The sequence below is a fragment of the Eptesicus fuscus genome, chromosome 22 (genome assembly GCF_027574615.1).
Source record: "Eptesicus fuscus isolate TK198812 chromosome 22, DD_ASM_mEF_20220401, whole genome shotgun sequence".
NCBI lineage: Eukaryota > Metazoa > Chordata > Mammalia > Chiroptera > Vespertilionidae > Eptesicus > Eptesicus fuscus.
This window is the reverse complement of record NC_072494.1, coordinates 2,163,626-2,176,177: the sequence shown is the minus strand read 5'-3', so window position 1 is coordinate 2,176,177 and position 12,552 is coordinate 2,163,626. Positions and strand designations below refer to the sequence as shown.

Sequence of the window (12,552 nt, the reverse complement as noted above, 5' to 3'; positions counted from 1 at the left end):
ATCGAGCCCGCAACCCGGGCCTGTGCCCTGACCGGGAATCTAACTGTGACTTACTGGTTCGTAAGTCAATGCTCAACCACTGAGCCACACTGGCTGGGCATTTGAGTGTCTCTTCTTTTGATGATGGACAACTAAAACAGTCTCATCTCCCCCGCCCCCCCCCCAAAATTTTTTTTTTTTAAATCGTCCAAGTACCTCTAGTTTTCAAGTCCTTACAGGGCTCACACCTTCTCACTGGGGTCTCCCTCTGAAGTTTATGTGTCCAAAGTTGCACCCCCTTAGCGGGTGCCCAAACAGATGCAATTACTGGTCACCCCTGTGCCTTTCCCTGATCATCTATGTTCAGTTATGGCATTCCTAATTTTCGGAAAGATTCCTAGTGAAAATCTGAGGCCTGGCTGTGAGAGCTACCTCCAATGACGGAATGGGTTTTCTGACCTGAGGTTTCAGAACACGGAGCCCCTCTTGCTGAAATGGCTAAGGTTATGGGATCTCGGAAGTCTCCCTGGTTACCTGGAATCAATCCCGCATGCCCCTCGAATGCCTTGCTTTTTTGTTTTGGTTTTATTGTGGTTTGATTTTTTTTTTTTAAAAAGAGAATATCTATGTTGGATGCGTTGGCTACCTCTTGAGTCCTTTTCTGCAGACAACACTGTTCCCATTGCTTGTGGATTAATAGACAGAGCTGCTTCCTTGGGTCCCTGCGGACCAGGCAATCAGTGAGCTGCACTGGTCAATGAGCCCTGATGAAGTGTGATCAGTAAATTCTCTTATCACCATGGCAACTGTATATTCCTTAGCCAGTGGCCTCTCTGGGTACCGTGGGGAGAGAGCTTGATGACACATCACTATGATCTCCCTCTACATTAACCTTGCTGTGGGAATCGCAGTCTGCGGGGACGCTCTCCGGCCTGCTGCAGATCCATAAAGCTGCACACAGCAGCAGTTCTGCCTCCGGCCTGCAGTGCTGTCAACAGAAAGCAGATCAGATGTCGGAAGTCAATGTAGGTGACGTCCGAATTTATTATTTTAATCATCCTTTACAAATACAAAAAGGAAGTGGTTTCACTGAATCGGGGCTCTTCTCCGACGGGCTCTCAGAAAATTGGTTTACTTTGTACCGGAGTTTTCAGCTTCTGGCTCAATCCGAACATAAGACAGGCTTTCCTTGATTTGATTTGCAGCGTTGCTTTCTCTGTTCTCCCTGAACTAATCAATACAGTTATCCCATTTTCCAATTTTGTAGAGGAGCTGGTTTTCCGTGTCACTGTCCATGTCAGTGGGCATCTTGGAGCGGTCCGACCCAATTAAATTTCTCCGGAAGCAATCCTAGCTATCGCATCTCCTTCCCCAGCGTTCAGAATGACAGTCATTTATTTGCAAAAGCGCGTGGAAGGTGAGGGTGCAGGGTCTTTGCCGGCTGATGGGGAGGACGCTGATGGGCTTTCACGTGTAAGTCCAAACGCGTCCAGGCCTCGCACCCACCGTTCTCCCGTGAGGGGCGGCCTCCCCGGCCCGTATCTGCTCCTGAGACAGTGACCTTCCCCAGACTCCTTCTTAAAGGCGTCTCTCTTCCGGACGATGAACAGCCTGCAGGTCTTGGGAGCTCGCATTTTGCATGCACGATAATGTAGGCGGCGAGGCGCCCCGCCAAGGCTAATGGCTTATCTTCTCTGAACCATAGATGGGCATTGGCAGGTTTTCAGCTCCCCACTCAACGACTCCGCAACTCCAGGCAGACTGGGGATCAGAAGGCACTTTTTGCATTTCACCGGATCATCCTGCAGGGTCCTGCGATTCGTGTCACAGCCCAAACCGAGTGACTAATGGAACTTGGCGTTGTTATTTGCCACACGCACGACGCCCGTGCCCTGGGGCGCCACCCACCCCCGTGGGTCCGGGAGGTTATGTGCACCGTGCCCCGGGGGGCATGTGCCAATCCCACCTTTCACCACCATCCCGGCTGTTCCTATGGGGCTGGGGTCAGTGCGTGAATGCCAATGGCGCTGACCCTCCTGCTGTCCCTTACCTATGGCACCCTTGCCCTGAGGAGTCCCCTTGCCAATGATGGAGCCTCTGGTATTATCTGTGAGAAATGGCGTTTCTGCAATATTTTTACCCAGTGCTTCCCGTCACTGAAACAGAGAAGCTGCAAGCCCTGGCTGGTTTGGCTCAGTGACTAGAGCGTCAGCCTGTGGACTGAAGGGTCCTGGGTTCGATTCCGGTCAAGGGCACATGCCCTGGATGCAGGCTCCATCCCCAGTTGGGGGTGTGAAGGAGGCAGCCGATCAGTGATGATTCTCTCTCATCATTGATGTGTCTACCTCTCTCTCCCTTCCTCTCTGAAACCAATGAAGAGACATTTAAAACAGAAAGAAGAAAGCCGGCGATACTCTAACGGGACTGACACACTGTTGTCTTCATTCCTCATCACAGTGGTGCTGACGGGTGTCTCCCGTTTAACTGACAGCTACGGGCTCGGACCCAGAACCCGGCTCCGGCCCCAAATCAACCTCTCGACATTCCTGGACCCCAAGCCTGTCAGTGCCCCTGGGTGGGCGGGACCAGCCCAGAGGACCCTTTGGGAAGATGCAACTCACTGTGCGTGCGGTCAGGACACCCGTGCAGGTGAGTGAGAGCGCGGTTTCGCGAAAGGAACCCTGGAGACGACGAGAAGGAAGCCAGTCTGCCTTCCCAGCCTCTGCCCCGTGGGAGCAGGCGGCTGCCTTCCTGGAACAGCGGTGGGATCGTGATGCTCGTGTCTGCCCCGAAGGGAAGGGTCCCAGCTGGAGCCACCGCACCACATCTCTTAGGGCCGCATCCCTGTGGTGCAGGCCTGACCCTCACTCCCCAGGAATCCGGGCCGCAGACGTGCAGGGACCCGTCCCGCACAGGAGACGCCGGCTCCTCTGTCACCTGCCCAGGAGCGAATCACCTTCCCTGGAGTCTCAGTCCCATCATTCCGGGTGATGGATGCGTGATGCTTTGGGATGGGCCCTGCAAACCAGAACCCACTTCGGAAACATGGGTGAGAGCCTGCGATGGCCGCCGTGGACGCAGCACGCAGCCGCAGGCTCCGGGCAGTCTCGGTGACGGAGGATGACGTCTGTAGACGCTGGAGTGATAACCTGCAGGCGGGGCTTCAACCACTCAGGATCGCAGTAGAGCTCCTGAAATGGTGACTTTTCCAGAAAGGGCTGTAGACGCTGCTCTGCAACGTGCCCGAGGGAAGCCGGGTGATGGTCTCCCCATCGAATCACGCCCTCGTTTTCGGAACAGAGGACCCACCATCACCCGTCCTGGGATGCTCTGAGGCCAGCGTCCTTCAGAGCAGATGCCTTTGTTCTCTGATCACCATTTCAATCAAGGGTCGTGTCAAATGACGACCCAACAGGTGTCATCAGTGAATGCAAACCCGAAGGAGAGGCAGGCACTGGAGTGGACCTGGGATGGGCCGTCCACGCCTACCCGACTGGGGTGCTTTCCGGAAAAGACAAGACGACAGTGTGAGCCCAGATCAGCACACCTGCCGCCTCCTCAGGGCTGCTGCTGGCCTCCTGGGTGCCCTCCCACCCCCACCAGAGGCCTGTGCCCGCCCGCACACCTGCTCGCACTTCCAAATTCAATTCATTCGTGTTTCCTTCTTGCAAACCAGAGGCGCTGCCTGGAAAACCAGGCTACACTCATTTATGGAGACCTGGGTGGCAGAATTCACATCATACTCCTTTTTGTAAGAAATGTTTTGGGAAAATGGTAAAAAAAAAATTTTAATAGAAATACTGATAGCTAATCTATAATTCAGGGTCATTTATTCTTTTTAATCCTATACGAATTCCTTCATTATGTGTCTATGCAAACATTCTAGTCATCGATAAAGTCAGATGTGTAGACTGACTTTATCCATAAAATGCGAATAGATACGTTAGAGCAGCGGTTGCCAGCCTTTCGGACCTCAGAGACCAGCAGTGGTCCGTGGACCACCGCGTGGCAACCGCTGCTCCAGGCAAAGCGGCTTGCTAGTCAGTGTTGGGTTGGGCCGCTAAGTGGAAATTCAGCCATTCCTCTATGACAGTCACAGCAAGTCAATGGTTTCCTTCCAAATGTTTTTTAACAGCTGACAAGGGTGAGGGCTGTGCTCCGGACGTCCTCATCGGCACATTCCACAGGTTTTAAGGAGCCCTTGCCTGTGTGAGGAGACACGGAGACGGGATGTGCTCCAGGAACCCGGTTACTCGACTTCGCCAATAACGTAAGATTCAGATTCAGTGTTTCTATCTCAAAGTCGAGCCTCTTAGAAAAATAGTTAAGAATAATGAAATGGTTCTGACGGCGGGATGAATGTTCAAGGAATACGTGGGTCCATACATATTCATCATCGCGTGAGCGTCACTTTTCAAACAATTTCCAAGATGTTAGCTTGCTGCAGGGTAACGGCTGGTCAGGTCAGGGGCATCCAGGTTACGCTGTGCTCCTGCGTTAATGATCTGGCTCGATGCACGCAGCAGGATAATGTCTGTGATGAGGGAGGGGAATTATAGCGGTCTGAGAGGGCTCAGGGAACAGTCAGTCATATCCTGTCCAAATATAATTTTGAAACCTATCAGAGCCATTACGGCTCATACAGAAAGAAAGATGGAGACAGATAGCGGTAGATGGGTTTTTAATAAGTAATTCACCCCGGGTCTTGAAACATCAGATTGGCACGGAATGTTATTAATGTATAAGCATGTTGGGAACGTCTTATGTTCTTTCCATCGGCTGGCTTTAGGATAAGTTTCCAATGCAAATATTGTGTAAATGTATTGAATCCAAGTTATGCAAATCGAGAAAGTAAGTCATCTTTCAAGAATTTCACTTGATTATTTTACATGCCAAGCAGCATTTTTTTTTTTTTTCTGGCAACCGCCTCCTATTTATAGCTCACATTTTCCGATGGTGAAATTATGCGTCTTTGGCTGCATGCTGGGTATTAATTGCTGAACATATCGATCCCCTCCCGGTCTTGGGGCCAGTGTCTTGTGAAACTTCCCATTTGCGTCTTCCGTAATGAAAAGGCGTGGGAAGGGACTATTGATGTGATTGAACCGGGTTTTTCCAGGCAGGAGGGTGTGCGCTCACAAACGAGGAGCTGCAGCTCAGACGAAAATGGAGTGTCCTGGTGCAGGTCTCCCCATCGATCCTGTGGGGGGAGGAGATTTCAGAGGTCCTTTCTGTCTGGCCCGCTCGCCTCTGCCCACACCCCCTGCGACACGGCGACTCCCAGGATGCAGCGCTCACCTCCTCTTGCCACCCACGTTCCGACTGGGCGGTCCCCTGCTGAGCACACACTTGACATCTACTCTGAGAGCCACCTTCAAACACAGAACGACGACGCAGGTTAATTCTCTCCATGTGGTGCTCAGAGAATTATTCATGTTTGTCTTCCTCATGAAATCACAAGCACCTTTGAGGACTCTGTGTTGTATTTATCTTTGACGAGAGGCGCGATGCACGAAGATTCGTGTAAGAATGGGCCTTCCTTCCCCTGGCTGCCGGCACCACCTTCGCTCCGGCCCGGAGCCGCCTTTCTGCCTTTCCATGCTGCCCAGAGGCCCGGAGTGGCCATGGTGACAAAGCAAGCATCCTGCCCTGCCCTGGCCGCTCGGTGCCTGCATATGCAAATTAACCCACCATCTTTGTTGGGTTAATTTGCATACTTACTCCTGATTGGCTGGTGGGTGTCACGAAGGTATGGTCAATTTGTATCTTACTCTTTTATTAGTGTAGATACTTGGCTTCTACCATTTCCACTTAGCATGGTCCTTTGTACATAGCAGTCATAATAAGGTGACTTATTATGTACCAGGGTATCCTTCTAAGGATTTTATATTATTATTAGAGGCCTGGTGCATGGAATTCATGCACAGGTGGAGGGGTCCCCTCAGCCCAGCCTGCACCCTATCCAATCCAGGATCCCTCTCACAATCTCACCTGCTTGCCTACCTGATCTCTCCTAACCTTCTCTGCCTGCCAGCCTGATCGCCCCTAAATGCACCCCCTGCTGGCCTGGTCACTCCCAACTGCACCCTGTGGCATGGTTACCCTTAACTGCCCCCCCCCCCCTGGTTGCCCCCAACTGTCCCCCCTGCCAGCCTGGTCACCTCCAATTGCACTCCCCCGCTGGCCTGGTTGCCCCTAACTGCCCCCCTGCTAGCCTGGTCACCCCCAACTGCCGCCACCCTGGTTGTTCCATGCAACCTGCTGTTTGGTTGTTTGGTCACCCCTCACTGACCCCCCTCTTTAGAGAGAGAGAGAGATAGGAAGGGAGAGGAAGTGAGAGAGAAACACTGATGTGAGAGTGAAACATCCATTGGTTGCCTCTGTACACGCCCGGACCAGGGATCAAACCTGCAACCCTTTAGTTTGCTGGCCGACGCTCTAACCACTGAGCAACTGGCCAGGGCTGGATGCTTATCTTTACTGGGATAAACATTCCTCTTTCTTCAACCACACTTATTTGAGAGTCTGACTGCACAACACAGTCCGTAATTATTTTCTATGTACTAACCTTTGAATGACAACTCATGTTGTCTTTCTGGCCCTGAAGCTCTCTGGCTACTGGCCACTGTGGTTTGCCACATGTATTGTGTGAGTCTCTTGTTTGATCTGTTCCTGATTGAACTATACACTAAAAAATGAGTTTTACATCGGGGAACAAAAGTAGGAATTCTCTAATATTACCTGTGTAGTATCATAGAACATCAACCCTGGAGGCAGATACTTAAAAAAGTTTTACAGATTAACTGTTTAGTTCCTCTATATAAACAATATATGGCATTCATGCAAATACATACATATGCTTATAGGTATAGTTTAAAGATATGATGGAGGATGCAAAACTGGCCTTCTATTCAACAATGTGAACAATTCTATTTTAAATATATTTTTATTGATTTCAGAGAGGAAGGAAGAGGGAGAGAGAGAAACATCAATGATGAGAGAGAATCATCAACTGGCTGCCTCTTGCACTCCCTCTACTGAGGATCGAGTCCGCAATTCAGGTATGTGCCCTGAAGGGGAATCGAACTGCCACCTCCTGGTTCATGGGTGGATGCTCAACCACTGAGCCAACCTGCCAGGCTATTCAACAATGTGTTTCATACACACCTTTCAATCCAAAGAGTCTCCAGGTAGTTGTATTAACCACTGGCCTCCTCAGTTAACTGAGCTTTGTCCCTGTACTTGAGACCCTCCCTCCTTCCTCCCCATTTTTCCTGGTATCACCCATTCTCTTTACCAACAATCACGGTGTCCCTCCTACCCTCTTCTTCCTCAGCGGGTTTCTCTTTAATCTGAGTGTTTCATTCCCTATAGTTTTCCACATTATTAATTTTCAACTTCCTCTCCGCCCTTGCCATCAGTCAGTCACGCTGCTGTCTGAAATCTCCCATTATAAATTCATTCTTCTGATTTTGAAGGTTTCTCATTTTCAAGAGTATTTTACTGAATGAAAGTTTTCCAGAGAGAAGGAACGCCTTTTAAAATCACACCAGCTGTGCACAAGGCCGTAAGACAAGGTACGATGACAACTCAGAAAAAGGAAAAGACGAACATGGCCAAATTCCCACCGCTACCTATGGTTCTATGATCATTCCAAAACAAATAAAAAACATCAAAGAGGCAACATACGCCCACCCGCATATGCAATGAATCCTGCTAACATCAAGACAGAACGGATTCAACAAAAGATCCTCACGAAGGATCACAGCTGTTCAAGTCCTAGCAGGACTCGCTCCATGGCCCCCAGGACTGGGACCAGAATTGGGTCGTGTGTGGAACTGATTGGGACTGGGAAGCATAAACAGAAGAAGCAATGTTTTAAGAAAGATCATTAACATTCAGCTTTCCATCTAGGAAGTGAATGAGCACACCACTCGCATGTTTTCCATGTGCATATCGAAGGCTAGGTTTAGAATGTCCCACCGTCCACGGCGCACAGCTGAGGGGGAACGCACACGCAGCCTCCGTGCACTAAGTGCTCTTGCTTGTGGGGTTTAGTTTAGTGTTGTTGTTTGTTTTTGCAGTGCTCTCCATAGTGGATCACATGGTCCAAGAGAGAAGAAAGTATCTACCCCAACATGTGATTTGTACTAGCAAAACGCTCTCCTGAAAATAAACTGCAAATGGGATCACAGCCCGCAGAGGATTGATTTCCAGCTTGGAAAGCTTGGTAGGGAGGGATAAGGGGGAAATCGTACCTCTCTGTCAGGGACATGGACTCCAAAGGCGATGTCCTCCCAGGAATGGCAGACCAGGAGACACGTGGAGTTCCAGCGGACTGGAAGAAATGAGGAACATTGTTGGAAAGAAGAGAAATGCAAACACTGCCGTTGACCCCCTAGAGGTACTTAATTCATGATGCAATGTGAATAACAGACATGTATGATCTTGAAGGAGCTGATGATGCTGCAAGGATGAGCACGGTCGGTCATCTCTCCCTCCTTCCATGGGCCCAGGGTGTCCAGGACATGCAGAGGTCATACCTGCACATGCCCAGTGTGACCCTGTGGAGCCCCGCCCACCGTGCCTGTTTCTGCAGCCAGGCACTGACAATGCTCTCTAGATGCTGCTGGCTTCCTCTTTTCATGAAATCTGACTTCCCTCCCCAGAATGTCACCACTGCTTCCATTCTTTAATTTTCTGGATCTGCCCTTCTGTTACAAGTACACTTCTATTGCCATAACAACAGACTTACCAAGCGAAAATGGACTCCGTTTCTAAACCAACCTATTTCCTAACCCAAAAAAATCATTTCTTTCACGTTGCATAAGAAGTTCTAGGATTGTGAGAGGATTATAAATACCTGGAACCACTGATACTGATAGGACAGCAATGCTGGGAGCTCAAGCATGAAGGCAAACAGTGCCGCTGTGAAATGTCACTGGGATTTAGACAAAGTGAAACTCTCGAGACTGCTTAGAAGATCTAACAAGGAGTCTGTGGGCTTGGGAAGGAAGGGGCCTGGATTCAGTACATTATGCAACCCCATAAAATAGCTCCTCATAGTCAGCTGCTGCCTTCTGGTACCCTTCCTTGTTTATTTCCCCCTAAACCAATTAATTATTTCTCACTGCCTCATGTCACTGAACAATCTCTCTCTCTCTCTCTCTCTCTCTCTCTCTCTCTCTCTCTCTCTCATACACACACACACACACACACACACACACACACACACACACACACACACACACACACACAGGTTTATGGAGAGTTTGACACCTCCTATGAACAAATTAAGTACTGCTTTCTTGTAAGCCTCACCACACCGGAGAGCAAAAAGCAGCTCTCACTTCCCTTTACGTAATACTCATGGGAACTGGAGCCTGGTACAAAGAGGCTGGTGTGATGGCTGACATACTGAATGGGGCTTATGGTAACTTACCCGCCTCCAATACAAAGTGTGGGGCCTTGGCATCTGAAGGTACCATCAATATCGTCAAATCCAAACTTCTCATTTAAAGATGGAAGAGCGGGAGCCCATAAAGGCCATAGGACACAACTAAGGTGATCATATTTCACCACAGATTGCAGAGAGATTCGCATCCTGCCAGACTCCTGGAACAGAGGATTAATGGCCTGCCCGTGAGTCATCTCTTACGGACGGCTCAGCCAAGAGGGACTATCTTTGTGGATTCTCAGCATTATGCGAGTTGTTCTTCGGACGGGGTAAATGTATCTTCCAAAACTGTGGTCCCTGGCGCAGCAACCCCCAAATCACTACAATGACACTACCACTAAGTAATGGCCGCCAAGCTCTGCCCAGCTCCCTTTGTATTTATGGAAACGGCTACAAGGACAGTCGGTGGGGATGCTGTCAGCACATCCTGAAGAGGATGTGTGTGAAGGGAACCATGGGGGGTGTCTAGTCATAAACATTGTACACAGCCTTTCCAGTGCCCAGGACCGGCCCTTGGGTCAGCATTGGCACTTGCTTTCTATTTCAGAAAATTTATTTATTTTTAAAAATATATGTTTATTGATTTCAGAGAGGAAGGGAGAGGGAGAGAGTTAGAAACACCAGTGATGAGAGAGAATCATGGATCGGCTGCCTCCTGCACGCCCCACACTGGGGATCGAGCCCACAACCCGGGCCTGTGCCCTGACCGGGAATCGAACCCTGACCTCCTGGTTCATAGGTCAATGCTCAACCACTGAGCCACACCAGCCCGTCAGAACTTTATTGTCCTCAGTGTCGTGTCAGAAGAGGATGTGACCTTTTCCACATCCCTGCTCGGGTAAGAGAAAGGATAGGCAAGTGTTGCCAGCACAGTCTAATGCTGTAAAGAAAAACAGAAATGCACTCATCGCTTGGGAAATATACATTCCAGCTCTGTCTTATTCTGGGTACATTTTCGAAATGGATTCCACCAATTTAAACCTCACACAGAGCCTGAGAGAAGCGGAACAGGTGTCACCAGGGTTTCAAGTTCAAGGAGAAGAAAACATCGCCTTCCAGCAGGCAGATGGTTCAGAACGCTGGACAGCTGCCCGGTGGCTGCTGCCTCTGCCTCAGCCGCCACTGCTGGGGCTGCCGCTCCTCCCTCCGTAACCCCACCCCCGCCCCCACCCCGCCAGGGCGCTTCTCCTGGCAGAACAAATGCTAGCAGCCTGCAGCCCATTAGACTGCGGTAGATGGCACCTGAGTGGTCCCCCGAGGGACGAGGCCAGCTGTCAAATGTGTGTGAACTTTAGAGGAGATGCCGCAGAGCCGTCCCGGGGACATCTGCATTCTATTTTACCTCCACCTCCGCGATGCTTCCTGGGAGAGCTCAAAGAAAGAGGCCCTGGCCGCATGTCCGGAAGGAGCGGGACAGCAGCACCCGTGTACATGTATGTTCTTTAATGAAGACTTCTGCTTTCTACACAGAGCTCCTCCCAGAAATGACCCCCCTCTGAGACCGCATGCAGGGGCCCGGAGAGTCTCGTGCCACGTGACACAAGCCAGTCCCGGAGAGAGAAGCGCCCATGATCTCACTCGGAGGCGGAAGCTAAGGAACCAAATGAACGGGTGCGAGGTGGGAGGACCCGCGGTGTTTACGGCTTGTCGGCAGAGTCGCGTTGGACTTGCTTCTTGGACATCCGTAGCGCAGTCAGACAGCATCACAGATAAAATCTCTCCACCCATGCGCGCTTCACGCCGGGAAGTGTGTGGGGAGGAAGCTGTCATTCGTTCTTGACCTGATGCTCCTCTAAGTGTCGCGGTTAAACTGCGGCGATGCGTTCACTCCTTCGCGCCCTTCACTGCCCTCAGTCACGGGTTTGCTCTGAGCCACCCCTCCTCCTCCACCTCCCGCTGACTGTTCTGTACGCGGCTTGAAAAAAAAAATGCCCGAAATCACAGGGAAGACTGAGGATGCATTTTCACACGTGACGTCTCCCCCAGCAGGTCTGGGAAACAGCCCTGGGCCCTGGGAGGACAGCCCTGCTCCAGCCTCGTCTGCGGGAACCCTCCTCTGAGAGCTGCCGTTCTCACCCTCTTCCTTCCGGGGTTCTCTCTCCTGCCGGTTGTCAAGGGACCTCAAACCCTTTCAGCAACTCCCTCGCCTGAGCATGCCGGCTCCCTGCCATCTAGACTTAGAAGCCAGTTTCTAAGATTCTCAGCATCTTCTGAGCATGTCACTGTGCTCGGTGGAAATCTGTACTCGGCTTAGCAGGACCTGCAGGAAAACCCACTTGGCAACACCCGCATCAAACACCTAAACGCTTTATGCTCTGGGGACGGCCGTGCGGCCGGGGAAAAGCCAGGCGCGGTCTTTACAAGGGTTACCTTGGACTCAGCAGCCGGGAGTGTCATGTGGAACAAAAGAGAAGAGAATCAAAGATCTCTTTTTTGTTGTTAAACGCTGACCGTGTGTTCCGCGCCCCCAGAGAAATCTGAGCGGCTCCTCAGCACTACCCGTGGCTCACCGAAGTCATCGGGCGGTTTTTAGCTCCATTTCTGAAATACAGATTCACAGGAAAATGTTTTCTGAGGGAAGAACAGGGGCCTCCCCCAAACAGAGAGAGAACTGTGGCTCTGGGTCAGTAAACACTTCCTCTCCAGGAGAAGCGGATGCTGTCGGAACGCGCCGCATAACACCCCGAGCCGGCGTGAGAACGGTGTCCGTTTTTCCCTCTGACACTTGTTCCACGGCTTTATGGCAGGACAGGGTGCCTGGTCAGTGTGCTAATGGCGCAGTGAGTGCCGTCAACCATGAATCCAAAGGAGAGAAACGGCAAAGGACCAGGAAGTGTAACTGGTTGAGTAAGGCCCGTCCTCAAGCGGTAATTCCAGGTTTGCCGTGTCACTTTATCAGGGACAGGCCTTCTATGAGAGGGTGTATGTCACGCAAAAGGAGTCACGTGCCCCCACTGCATGCGAACGCTGCCACTCGGTCCAGGAGAGCAAAGCCTGACGGCTCGTGTGTGAGCTCCAGGAACCGCGGGGAATAAACTCTGATTCTATATGCATGGCGGTGTGCGGGGTTTGGGGGGTGTGGGTGTGCGGGGTTTGGAGGGTGCGGGTGTGGGTGT

At 51.0% G+C, this 12,552-nt stretch overlaps 1 long non-coding RNA gene across 1 annotated transcript in view; it reads right to left on the bottom strand.

Annotated features, from left to right (window-relative positions):
• LOC114233581 (uncharacterized) overlaps nucleotides 1–11,963 on the bottom strand; it is a 92,966-nt gene extending 81,003 nt beyond the window's left edge. Inside the window, exons 1-2 of the long non-coding RNA XR_008555133.1 lie at nucleotides 11,807–11,963; nucleotides 8,238–8,317 (exon numbers count right to left, since the gene is read on the bottom strand). This is a non-coding gene — a long non-coding RNA (uncharacterized LOC114233581). The remainder of the gene's footprint in view (nucleotides 1–8,237; nucleotides 8,318–11,806) is intronic.
• Between the last annotated feature and the right edge of the window lie 589 nt (nucleotides 11,964–12,552).